The following is a 13,069-nucleotide window of genomic DNA, read 5'->3' as shown; positions in this document are numbered from 1 at the left end:
ATGGCCTTAGAATCACGGCTAAATTGTTTGGTAGAAGTTTAATTTAGTTTAGTGAAAATCGATCAAGTTACATTTGATATTGAACTAAATTACACTCGATCACAAAACCTATTAAAAAAATCTTTAGTTCAAGTAAAGAAGAGGATACTATCTCCTTACATTTCAAGCATATCCTAATGATGCTATAATGTGTTAGCTACTATAATGATTCTATCAACACACATCTCCTTACATTTAGAAAAATAGACCAACAAAGGGTTAGCTCCACTTTTGCTATGAATTAAACTTAAAACTATCTAATTTAACTCAAAAATAAAGATGCTAATGAAAGATCATATTATTTAATGATCGAATATCCTAAGGAGTAATAAAACTATCAAGTTTGGATCATAGAGTCATGAGATACCATAATTAAAAACCATACCTCTTGGAGTGCTGATCTATAATAATTCATAGAAATTTTTTTTGAAAAAATCTGTTCTAAAATAGACTAACCTAAAATTCATCTAAATTCTACTATTAATTTTTCAACAGTAAACTCTATAATCAAATGAATTAGTTAGTATCAATCAAATTATTAGACAATTCTGTGAAGCAATCTTATATCATTATTCTAGCTGATCAAACGATATTAAATTATCATAAAATTTTATAAAAAACTAGGAGATATATAAAACTAAATATATTCTAAATTTTAGTTTAGAATAGAATCATTTAGAGGCTAAACTATCATCCCTATTTAACTACTATCATTTATCCTATTATATGAAAAATGGGTTAAAACTTTATGAACTTCTATACCTCATATCTTGATGCACATAAGCCATATTCACTCAATTCCATACTTGTAAAACCCTTCAAGAATCCTTTTAAGAGATATGAAAAGATCATGATCCAGTCTTATCCCTAAAAGGATCAATTTAGCTTGAACAAAACCCCTCACAAGAAATAAAAGATTCTACATGCTAAAGAGTGATAGATCTATAACTTAAATCACAAAACTTAGATTTAAGTTGTTCTAGAAGCCATAGAATTCAAACTTAACTATACAAAACATATAAACAAATTAGATCTTAATTTGAACCCTAGATCAACCACAATCAATAAAAAAAATAGCTTACAAATTATAAAATTAAAATCTTAGGTATAGCAAGGGAAGAATTAAGTTTTCTTAACTCAATCCACGTTAAAACCAAAGTTCTTAAGCTTGAATGAAGAAAAGACTCAGATTTGAGAGAGAATAAGTGAAGAATTAAAGAAAGAGGTCGAGATAGTGAGGTGGATGATGCCAAAATAAGGTCTGTTGTTTAGAGCTGTTTAAGATGTATCCTAATGGTTATGGGTTCAATCTCATAAGCATCCTTTAATGTTTTCTTTTATTTTTTTTCTTTTCTTCTTCTTTTGGTATAGTTGTAGGATTAACATAGCTTAATATGAGTTTAATTTAAATTGATATAAATAAAGGGTTTTCACTCTTAAATTATATTTTTATCTCACTTTTTGATATCAACATTTTTCCGGCAGCACTCCTCTTTAATTTCTCATTTTACTTATGCATATGTAATTAAAGTTGTCATCCCTTAGATGTTTAAATCTCAAAGTCACTTATTTTAATTATGGTTAAACTAATTCAAACCTTAACATTCACTTAAGTCATATGACAATTCAACCGTCACTTCTAATCATTATATGCATGATTATTACTATAATTTAACCTCAAGTTTATTAGTATACTTATACTTATTGTACCAAAGGATAATGCATTTTTGCTATAAAATATGCTTACGATAGACATTGATGTTTATAGAAACTCAACCAATATTTTGTAGAATACAGTGAATAATATTTTTGGAAAGTATATACTTCAACTTTAAAAGCTAAAAATATAAACATATTATTTATCATATTTATGAAGTATATATATCATAAATCATATCACTAAATAAGGATTATATATATATATATATTATTTGTGTTTTTATTGACTTGCTAATTGTGATTTAATATATATAAGACTCGGACACTGTATGCTAAGAATAATAAGCACTATCTAGTAAAGCTTGCGTAGATATATGTTAGCCTCACCATGCATGAATCATGGTTGCATGCAGCATTGTTCTTCTAGTCAGAATAACAGATGAGGAATCAAAGGAGGATAGAGCAACTGTGAGACTCCCCAACAAAGGTAGAAGCTACGGAGGTCTTGAGGAACATGTTCAGCAAACAAAGATAGTTGGTAATTTGATAGGTTTCTCAAAGGAGGCTTCTCCCATTAGCCACTTGGTGTCGACTGATAGAGTATGATCAGATTAGAATAATCTATATATCATATATCATTCTTATAAGTAAATATCGATAATTACAGTGTGTAAGGTTAACAAATACGTTGTGAAGGCACAAATTGGAAGATTCACAAGTGAGAGCACACAAGCAAGCATTATAATGGTTGCATCCATCGTGCATATCTTGTAGGTGAGTTTTGTTTCTTTCTCCTGCTACACTTATCTTGATTTCTTACCTAAAAAATAGTTTAGATTTAAAGATCAATAGTTTGATGATTGAACAACTTCTCAGGGATCTTAGTGTATCAAGTACGAGACCTACGAATACGAAATCAAACCTAAGGATTCACTACAATAAAATATATTTCTACCTACGGTTCTTACCTGTGTATATCGCTGTTGATTGTGACTATAGAAAGATATATTCCTGTCGTTGAGAATCATGGAAATAAGTGACATCACGTAAAGATATAATTTATGAATTTTATAATTGTAAGTAAATATCCACAAGTTATTGTGGTAACTCAGTTGCAGTAAGATGTTTTTTTCCCTATAAATGACAATCACAATATATATTTATATATTATTGTAATTACTCAATTATAATAATAGATAGTCTTATCGTGTGAAATCCACAATAATGGTTCACTTATTAGTGTGATTGTTTAACTATAGTAATTAATACATACTCTTACCGTATGAAACATAATCATAGTAACAATCTACATATTACTACTCTTATTCAACCAGATTAATAGATACTTGCTGTCGCAGTATGAAAGATAATAGTATCTATCCACACATTAATTGATACTACTATGAAAGATAACATAGGAATTATCCATACTTCTTTCACGATAACAGCACCCAAATGACTACTTTTGAATTCTTTGACATAAGAAGATGAAATTCTTCCATCAACTATATTAATTTATATAAAAAACATAGTACTTACATTCAACTATATCTAATTTCATACACAAATTCAAATAAGATATCATTTATTGGTAAATTTTGAGTAACACAATAAAAAAATAAAATAAAAATAAAAACAGGGTTTCTAGAGCTCCTCTTAGAGTCTAGCACCTGCATGGAGTGAATAATAACAATTAGATAACTCTTTTATAATATAATATAATATAAATAAAAATAATATATTATATAATAAAATTTAAAATTTTACTTCGAGAAGCTCTTTTATTGAGAAGTATTTATAATTAAACTTGCATTTCTTCCATTATCTCGAGTATTTTCTTCGAGATTCAACAACAACACTGAGCTTGTGGTTTTCAAAAATATATCATAAATCACATAAATTGATATTTTCAGTAAACATTTTATATGATTTAAACCTAATTGACAACATTAAATAGTAAAGGAAAGCATGAAATATAGTCATATATATCCTAATCCCATGACACCATAGTAAAATTTCATGATACAACAAATACAAGATAAAAACAAAAGCAAGTACAACACCGTATGAAGCACCTTACCCATTCAAGACATTATGCCTTTAAATTCTTCATTTTCTGCCTTTAAGAATATGTTCAGCACATACTCTTAGCTTACCTAAGGCAATATATATATATACTGGCAATCATAATTCATTCTCATGATCAAATAAAAAATGGGAAGGCCAATGACAAATTCGATCTTTCCAATGACTTAATTAGCCTGTCTATGAGTTACGTTGTTGAAATAATATGGAAATTATAACACCTAGTAGTATTATTTACCTATAATGCTGTGGGTGGATTACAAATAAGGCGAACGAACTTTGTAAAGGGCGGATCAAAATATTTTTAGCATCTTGCCAATGCATCTATCTCATTTTTTTATATTTTATATTAAAACAAAAAATTTATTTCTCAAGTTTATCTTTTAAATATTTTTAATGCTATAGCCAATTTGAATTTATTTGAGCCCATTTAAATTTTATCAAACCAAACTTTGAGCCAAATCAAGAAAAAGATAAGAAGGCGAATCTTTCCTCCTTTCAGGGTAAAATCGAAAGCAAAAAAGAAAAAAAAAATACAATCAAAAGGTTGAAAAAAAATCACTATATCCAAAAAATAAAAAAATGAGGCGTTCTTTGTCAGTGGTTTTTTTCTATGAGAATTCACCTATTATATTCATGATTATTTATGATAACATTGTTATTTATGTGTTGTCACAGAACATTCATTGTTAATCTTTTGTGTCTTTTCAACGTGACCTTCGTCTATATTGAATCTTATCCTCCCTCTATTCTTCTGCACATTCTTTCATGCTTACCAAAAAATGTTTTTTTTTATCATATTACAAGTGTTTTTTATTCATAGGTGAGAGGATAAATATTCGTATCCAACGAGATGGAATATTGTATTTATTTCATTGCCATGGTTACCGTGCATTATTATCTTATTGGCACACTGCAGATCCAGAAGATTGGATTAGAATTTTGCGATGAAATAGAAAGAAAAAACGTTTGTCAGACTATTGTTGATCTTTTGTGTCTCTTCAACGTGACCTTCCAGATTAAATCAATCTATCTATTCCACCCTCTATTCTTTCATGCTTACCTCATTATAATAATGCTTTTTATTCACAAGAGATAGGATAAATATTTATATCCAATTAAATCTCGACATGGAATATTATATTTATTTATTTCATTGCCATGGTTACGATGTATTATTTATTACCTTATTGACAAACTGCAACTCCAGATTGGATTAGAATTTTGTGGTGAGGTAGAAAAAAAGATCATGATCCAATAGATAAAATGTTTGTCAGACCATTGTTAATCTTTTGTGCCTCTTCAACGTGACCTTTCAGATTAAATCTATTCCTCCCTTTATTCTTCGGGACCATAAAATCTTTCTTGTTTATCTTATTCAAAGTGTTCTTTATTCACAGTTGAGAGGAGAAATATTTGTATCCAATAAAATCTCGACACCAAATATTATATTCATTTCATTCTCATGGTTACTGTGAATTATTATCTTATTGGCAAACCACATCTGCAGATTCGATTATAATTTTGTGGTGAAATAGAAAAAAAATTATGATCCATTAGATAAATTGTTTGTTAGACAATTGTTGATCTTTTGTATCATTTAACGTGACCTTCCAGATTAAATAAATCTTTTGATACATTCTTTCGTACTTACCACAATATCTTTCTTGGTTTTAACGATCAACCATCATGTCAACAAAAATTAAATAAAAAATATCTAAAAATTATTTTTTATTAAAACAAATTTTCCCTGGCGACAGTCTATAAAAGGATAATTTGAGTATAATTATCAAGATTTGACTCTTTTCACTTGTGCCTTTGTATGATCTCATTAGAAGTCTAACCTAATCTGATATTGATTTGAGTATGGATTGACATCATATCACATCTAAAAGTATATAATCAATATCTCCATAATACAAATTAGATTAAAACTAAATTAGACTAGTCAATCCCTCCTAATCTATCATTGACATCATCCTTCAACAGATTCACTAATCTAAAGGTATCAGGTAAATGCACTTTGATTAGGTTGGAAGATGTTGAAGTTACCATCACTAATAAACAGATTCACTAATAAATAGTCTTTGGCTTTATTTTTTTAAAAATAAAATAACATTAACATTAGATCATATAACGTATCACTTTTGTGAAGAATATATATATTAACCCATTCCGACTTCTTTGACTTTTTTTATTTAATTCAACCCGATAGACAACGTTGAGTTTTTCATCCTTGCGGGAATGAAGGGATACAAGTATTAAAATTACAAGATAAGATCATACCTCATGTGTCCAATAACTCTCCTTCTCATGTGAGAGAGAGTCTTGTCACACTTCACACAATTGTTGTTCCTCCATGAGTAAACCATGCTTACACCAAGAATTATAGGGTCCATGTTGTTAAATAAAAAACAAAGAATTAAACGCTCGATGCTAAACCTTGTAACCTAACTCCATACGAATCAAGCGTTGCAAATGTGCTTTTCACGGACTAAACATAACTCCAGCTTCTTGCATGCATCACATTACCTTCTTCAGATAAAGTCAAGGGAGAGGTTCCAACAAGAGTGAGAAATGGCCAAGGTTGGTGTCGATGGGTATTTTATACGAAAAAAAATCTCTATTATTATTATTTTACCTAATAACATCCCCATATTAGTTTTTATTCAAGGGCATCATTTTAAATAATAAAAAAATTATGAACCAAACCAATTAAACTAATGGTATATGAACTATTCAAAATTGAATTGATTTTTAATCAATTTCCATTAAAATCACCCCACCATTAACCTTTCTGTAACTACAGCAAAGGGTGGACAGCGATCTCTCGTCGGCTTTCCTTCCTCATCATTGGCATCTCTTCTGTTTTTCTATCTGCTGTGATGACATCTCTCAATAATAATATCTCTTCCGTAATAATGTTTCCTGGAACCCATCATCTAGCTTAAGTCACCCTCGTCGAAGCAAGGACTCAAAGCAATCATTCTTGACAAAGTTTCATCCTTGTTGACGTCTCCTCGGTATACTTTCTCCGTGAAGCCCGATGGAACCTCCTCGGCCTTAAGAGTTCTCGTTTAACCTAAGGTCAATTTCAACTGAATTAACTTAAACTTCTATAAAACTATTTTATCATGATGCTAAGATGATGATATTTTTTATCTTTTGATGATATGATCGAGTGTAACTTAGTTTAATTTTGTTTATAACTAAAACAACTATAACAAAATCAATCCAAACATCCATTAAACTATATGGCTATGATGCTAATATGATTATTTTTTTTATTTTTAAAATATTTTATGTAATTTAATTATCAAATTTTAGATTTTTTTATAGATACTATGATCAACTATAATTTTGTTTAATTACAAGTGTAATTGGATCAACTTTAATTAAAGTAACTCAAACTTCCATGAAACTATTTGGCCATGATACCAATATGATTAGTACTATTTTCTTACTTTTAAAATTTTAATAAAATTTAATTTTGGAATAATTTTTTTTTTGAATAGGTATTATGATCGAGTGTAACATAATTCAATTTCAGTATAACTAACTTTTATACTGAATTCTAAAATACTAAACCAATCCAAACTTTTATAAAAATACTAGAACATAATTATAAAATGATTAGTATAACTTTTATTTTTTTTAATAATTTACGATGATTAATTATCAAATTTTAATATATTTTTAATAATTAAATATAATTTAGTTTAATTTCAAGCATAACTATTATTATTTTTTATTTTTAAAAATTTATAATAATTATTTATCAATACTAAAACTACTATAACATTTACAAGAGAAGAAAATGAAACATATTATTTTCTAAAATAACAAAAAACACTTTTACTCGATGTGCATTGCTGAATCGTAAGCCAATCCATCCTGATGATGGTTACACCACTTTTCTCTTATATTTCTCACTACCAGTAATTATTAACCAAGTAGAATTTAGTAAAACATAAATATTTTGTAATAAAAAGATCTAATTTCTAATGAAAAATTTTTGTGACAAAACATTCTATTTTTCCTTTTTTATTTGCAGAGTGCCTCCTATTTCTTTTCTTTCCACTTAGGGTTTTTTCCACATACGATGAAACTCCTTAAAAAATAGACGACACTTTTTCCTCTTTTTCAATTTTCTATTCCTTGTAATAGAATCGGTTTAAGTCATGATTTTAGACCATTCAAAACAATAAAAATCATTTTAAATATACATAAAGTATTAAAATCGAAATAATTCTTTAAAATAATTTTAAAAAATATATAATTGGAAATATTTAGTATGAAAATAAAATATGAAAATAATACTAATTACACATATCTGTAAAATAAAAATAAAAAATAATTTAATAAATTAAAGATAAATAACAAAAAATAATATAATTATAGTGATATGTCAAATAACAAAACAATTTTGATCAATATTTTATATGATAATAAAATATAAAAATTATATTATTATGCACCTTAATAAAGATTTTCATCTTAGAATATCAATTTAGTTCATATCTAGGCTCTCACTTTCTCTACTTTACCATAATTTTAATTAAGGTATCAAAATCAATAAAAATATAATAAAAGGTTAAATATATAACCTAAGAAATATTTATAAAACTATACGATTCTATTTAAAATATAGTGTAAATAGTATTCTTAAACTCCAAATCTCAACCACCCTTATAGATTAAAAGAAAACCACTCTTATGGATTGGGGGAACAGCATCATGCTTTAAACAAATGATAGTGCATTGGTGTGGCGGTCAAGGGCGAGTTTTCCTATTGGAGAAAAACCCATTTTCAATAAGATAAGAAAAGACTGGGCTCTTCTATCGAAGAATGCACTCTCCTTGAAAGGATGGAGAGATAGTTGATTTGATCTGAAAGGTCACCACGAAGAGACGCAAAAGGTCACCATTGGTCTAAGATATATATTTTTTATTGGACAAGAATTTCTTGATTTCACCGTACCATTCTAATCTGCAATAAAATATTAATGCATGGTAATGATGACCGTGGAAGAGTAATGGTGTTCCGACAACGCGTGCATTTAAAGACGAGGGTGTGTGATGAATGATATTTGCAAAGAGACAAGTGACAGCTCAAGCTTTGGAAGACGACAATTGCCAATGGCCAATTATGCGCTGCATGCAGTAATGCTACTAGTCAAGACGATAATAATGAATCGTAGACATGACAGCTAAGTTGGTAGAAAGATAAGTCTTAAGAAAGATAGAAGAGTCACCACCAGGTACATTTAAATACTCAGATCCCTTTGCAAATAGAATTCCACGAGTAAGGTATACATAAAGTGAAGTGAGCGTCCACTGCAGGTGAGGCGAATATAATGGAATTTTTTGGAAAATTTATATATATCTGTGTGTCAAATTGCTAATGCTTATATTAAATTCCTTAAAAAATACTTTCTATTCAATCTTTCTATTCTTCAAAATATTTAAAATCTTATTAATATAGTTAAATAAAATTTTGATTGTCCTATACATTAGGGACTAAAATCAAACATGGGTCTAACTTTCGAACTCATGATAAGCCTAGTGTTGGAAAGCAAGGGATTTGGGAGAGTCATCCTTAAAAAAAAAAAAAGGTATAATGCTTCTATAATTTCTAAACAATTAGAGATTTTGAGGATTAAAGAGTAGGAACAGAATATTTTGTTTTTCATAGAGGTTCAAGAATGCACCATGAGGGGTTCATTTATAATGAATTGAGGTGATCATTGAATTGGTGTAAGAGTTAATATGAGGGGCAATTATGTGAAACAGTCGATCATTATTGACTTACGAAATCATGTGATAAATCATCAGAAATATAGAATATATGGGTAATGTTCATGATGACATCAAGGACAACCACCTATCATGTAAGGTTGAGCGAACCTTCGTGCTGGCAACGAGTTGTTGTATAATGGTCATTCGATCAATGTATGACCTTCGAGCTTAGAGTGCTTAACTTGATAATCATGTTGGGGTTCTTTTAACATATCAAATATGGATCAAATAATTATTTTATAGAATCAAAACCGAATAGATCCAAAATAAGAGATTAAGAATGTTTCCATAAAACTTATCAAATCCATTATAATATGCATGAAATCCTACAATAATTAAGAAACAGATTAATACGGAAGTGTACCTGATGAATCCATTAGAGTATTTTCTGAATTGATTGGTGATTTAGTCTTCCAATTGCAGAGTAGCTTTTGAACTTTAGATTTCTCCTTGACGGGTGAAGAGAAACTTCATTCGATACTGCAACCGGGGATCATAACCTTATTTATAGTCATAACTGATGAATCTACAATTATGATTGTATTCATAATTGATGAATCTACAATTATGCCTCAAGAGTTTCATATTCCTAACTTATCTCGTCATTAAGTTAGGAACATGATGGTATCCACACAATTAATTTTCATAACAATTATGTCCCTTAGCCAAATAACTTTACTTTAATTGGATCACTTTAATTTTGGCTAATCAAAATAATGGCTTAACGCATTTAATTATACATGTGTGACCCTTAAAATTCCAACAATCTCCCACTGAGTCACATATGTATCATTATAAATGTGCTATACTTTATGAGCTCAAAACTGTTGCCATTATTAAACAAGACATACAAAACAATCTCGTCCATTGGCCATATTAATATAGGACCAAAGCGGTCTTCGCTATATCAATCATAGCTAAACCCATCAATGATCACTAATATTAACATAACCAAATGACATAGATCAATTATGAAATGTGTAGCATGAAAATTACATGAATGTGATCTGTACATGTCAATTTTCAACTGGTCCATCTTTATCTATATGAGATCATTAATAACTTTAATAGCCATAATGTACAAAGTATAATAAACTGAAGCTTTATTTCTGATCAGAAAATGTCTGTACAAATACAGAATCTGGCATAGAACATACAACAAACATATGACAGGCTCCCACTAAACTGAAGTTTCCTCAAATTCTGATATACCCATATGAGCAGTATGCTCATGAAAAAACCTTGAGTGGTACATCTTTTGTGAGAGGATCTGCCAACATAAAGTTTGTTCCTAAGTGTTCTATAGAAATTTATTTACTTTGTACCTTTTCTTTCACAACTAGGAACTTGATGTCAATGTGCTTTGACTTAGTCGAGCTCCTATTGTTATTAGAGTATAAAACAACTGATTTATTGTCACAGTATATCTTTAGTGGTCTTTCAATCCCTTATACTATTTGCAGCTCTGTGACAAAATTTCTCAGCCAAATTCCATGATTGGATGCCTCAAAACATGCTACAAATTCTGCTGCCATAGTGGAAGAAGCAATAAGAGATTGCTTGGCACTACGCCAAGAAATCGCCCCACCAGCCAACATATAAATGTAGCCCGAAGTGGATTTCCTACTGTCTTGGCATCCAACAAAATAGGAGTCAGAATACCCAATGATCTCCAAATGGTCTGATCTCCTATATGTGAGCATATGATCTTTTATCCTCTTTAAATATCTCATGACTCTTTTAGCTGCCTTCCAATGATCCATTCTAGGATTGCTTAAGTATCTGCATAACACTCCAACAATGTACGCTATATCCGGATGCGTACAAATCTGTGCATATATTAGATTTCCTACAGTTGATGTATAGGGAATCTTATGCATTTCTTAAGTTTCCAAATTTCTTTTAGGACACTAATTGAGATTTTTCATGTATTAGATACATGTATCCATATCTAGAGTAATCATCTATGAATGATATGAAGTATTGTTGACCATTCCATGAAGGTGTAGGAAATGGTCCACAAATATCTGTATGTATCAATTCTAAGACGTCTATAGCTCTATATACACCTGATCTCCTAGGTTTGGTTTATTTACCTTTAATGCATTCAACACAAACATCTAGACCTGATAAGTCAATGGGATCAAGAATCCCATCTGACACAAGTCTTTCAACTCTATTTCTAGAGATATGACCCAAACGTTTATGCCATAATATACCAGAATTTTCAATTTTACATTTAGTACCTCGCAATTCCGCATTCAAGGTTTCATGATAGGATGCTATAGTATCAAGTAAATATAGATTGTCATAAGTCATAAGTGAACCAGTTCCAATCATATTTGAATCTAAAGACAAAGTAAACTGATTGTTTCTAAATGAACAAGAATAACCAGATTTGTCCAAATAAGAAACAGAAATGAAGTTCCGTCTAACCAACAATATAACAAAAGTGTCTTTCAAATTCAAATAATATCCAGTACACAATAACAATCTAAATGTGCCTATAGCTTCCACATCTACCGATTTTCCGTCCCCCACATAAATGCTTCTCTCAGCATTATTAGGCCTTCGGTAGCTTAGGCAACCTTGCATTGATACACTGATGTTAGTTGTTGCACCGGAGTCTAACCACCAAGTGTTTCTAGGTACTGAAGTTAAATTGATTTCTAAACAAACCAAAGTAAGGAATGTTCCCTTTTTAGCATGCGAAGCATGATATTTAGCACAGTCCTTCTTTAAATGCCCAGATTTCTTGCAAAAGAAACAAGTATCATCCTTATTTTGTTTCTTCTGTACTGGGTCCTTATCAGCCTCATTCTTTCCATATTTGTATTTTCTTTTCTTGCCCTTAAAGTTGGTTTCGTTTAAAACCAGTACTAAATTGAGGTTAGCAGATATTTTATAAGAGAACCTAAATAAGAGAACAATAGATAACCAGAAATTATGCTCATATTTATTACCATAAACTTAAGTAAATTCAAATAATGATTTAACCCATCTCAAGATACCAAGTGCAACATTAATATCTTGTCTTTGGACTTCAATATTAATTGCCAGTGATAGTCTTGTTGTAATGATCAAATACTGATAATAAGGCATGTCAAATGAAAAACTCATCTTTGGATTGATTTATCATTTACATGTATAACTTTATAATTATCACGTATTTACCATTACATGTATAAAATCCTGCCAGTTATTAACCTTCTTTTGGGCCGGATAATTACCGCATGGATGTAAATACACACTACATTTAATATTTTCATGAGAAATGTTATATATGAGAGGTCACTTTGGCGACTTCATATATTAAATTACTCAATCTAATATTAAACAATCACTAATTGAATTTAGACCATATTAGTCAAATTGGCTTGATCTTAATTTGTTAGCTAAAATATTTAAAGCATGTAAATCATTCAATTTATGTCAACAAACAACTTTATAGAACCAATACTATGTTTAATCCAACATAATATTGCAAC

This window comes from Musa acuminata, chromosome BXJ1-6 (genome assembly GCF_036884655.1).
Source record: "Musa acuminata AAA Group cultivar baxijiao chromosome BXJ1-6, Cavendish_Baxijiao_AAA, whole genome shotgun sequence".
NCBI lineage: Eukaryota > Viridiplantae > Streptophyta > Magnoliopsida > Zingiberales > Musaceae > Musa > Musa acuminata.
The sequence above is the reverse complement of the archived record's forward strand: the minus strand, read 5'-3'. Positions refer to the sequence as shown.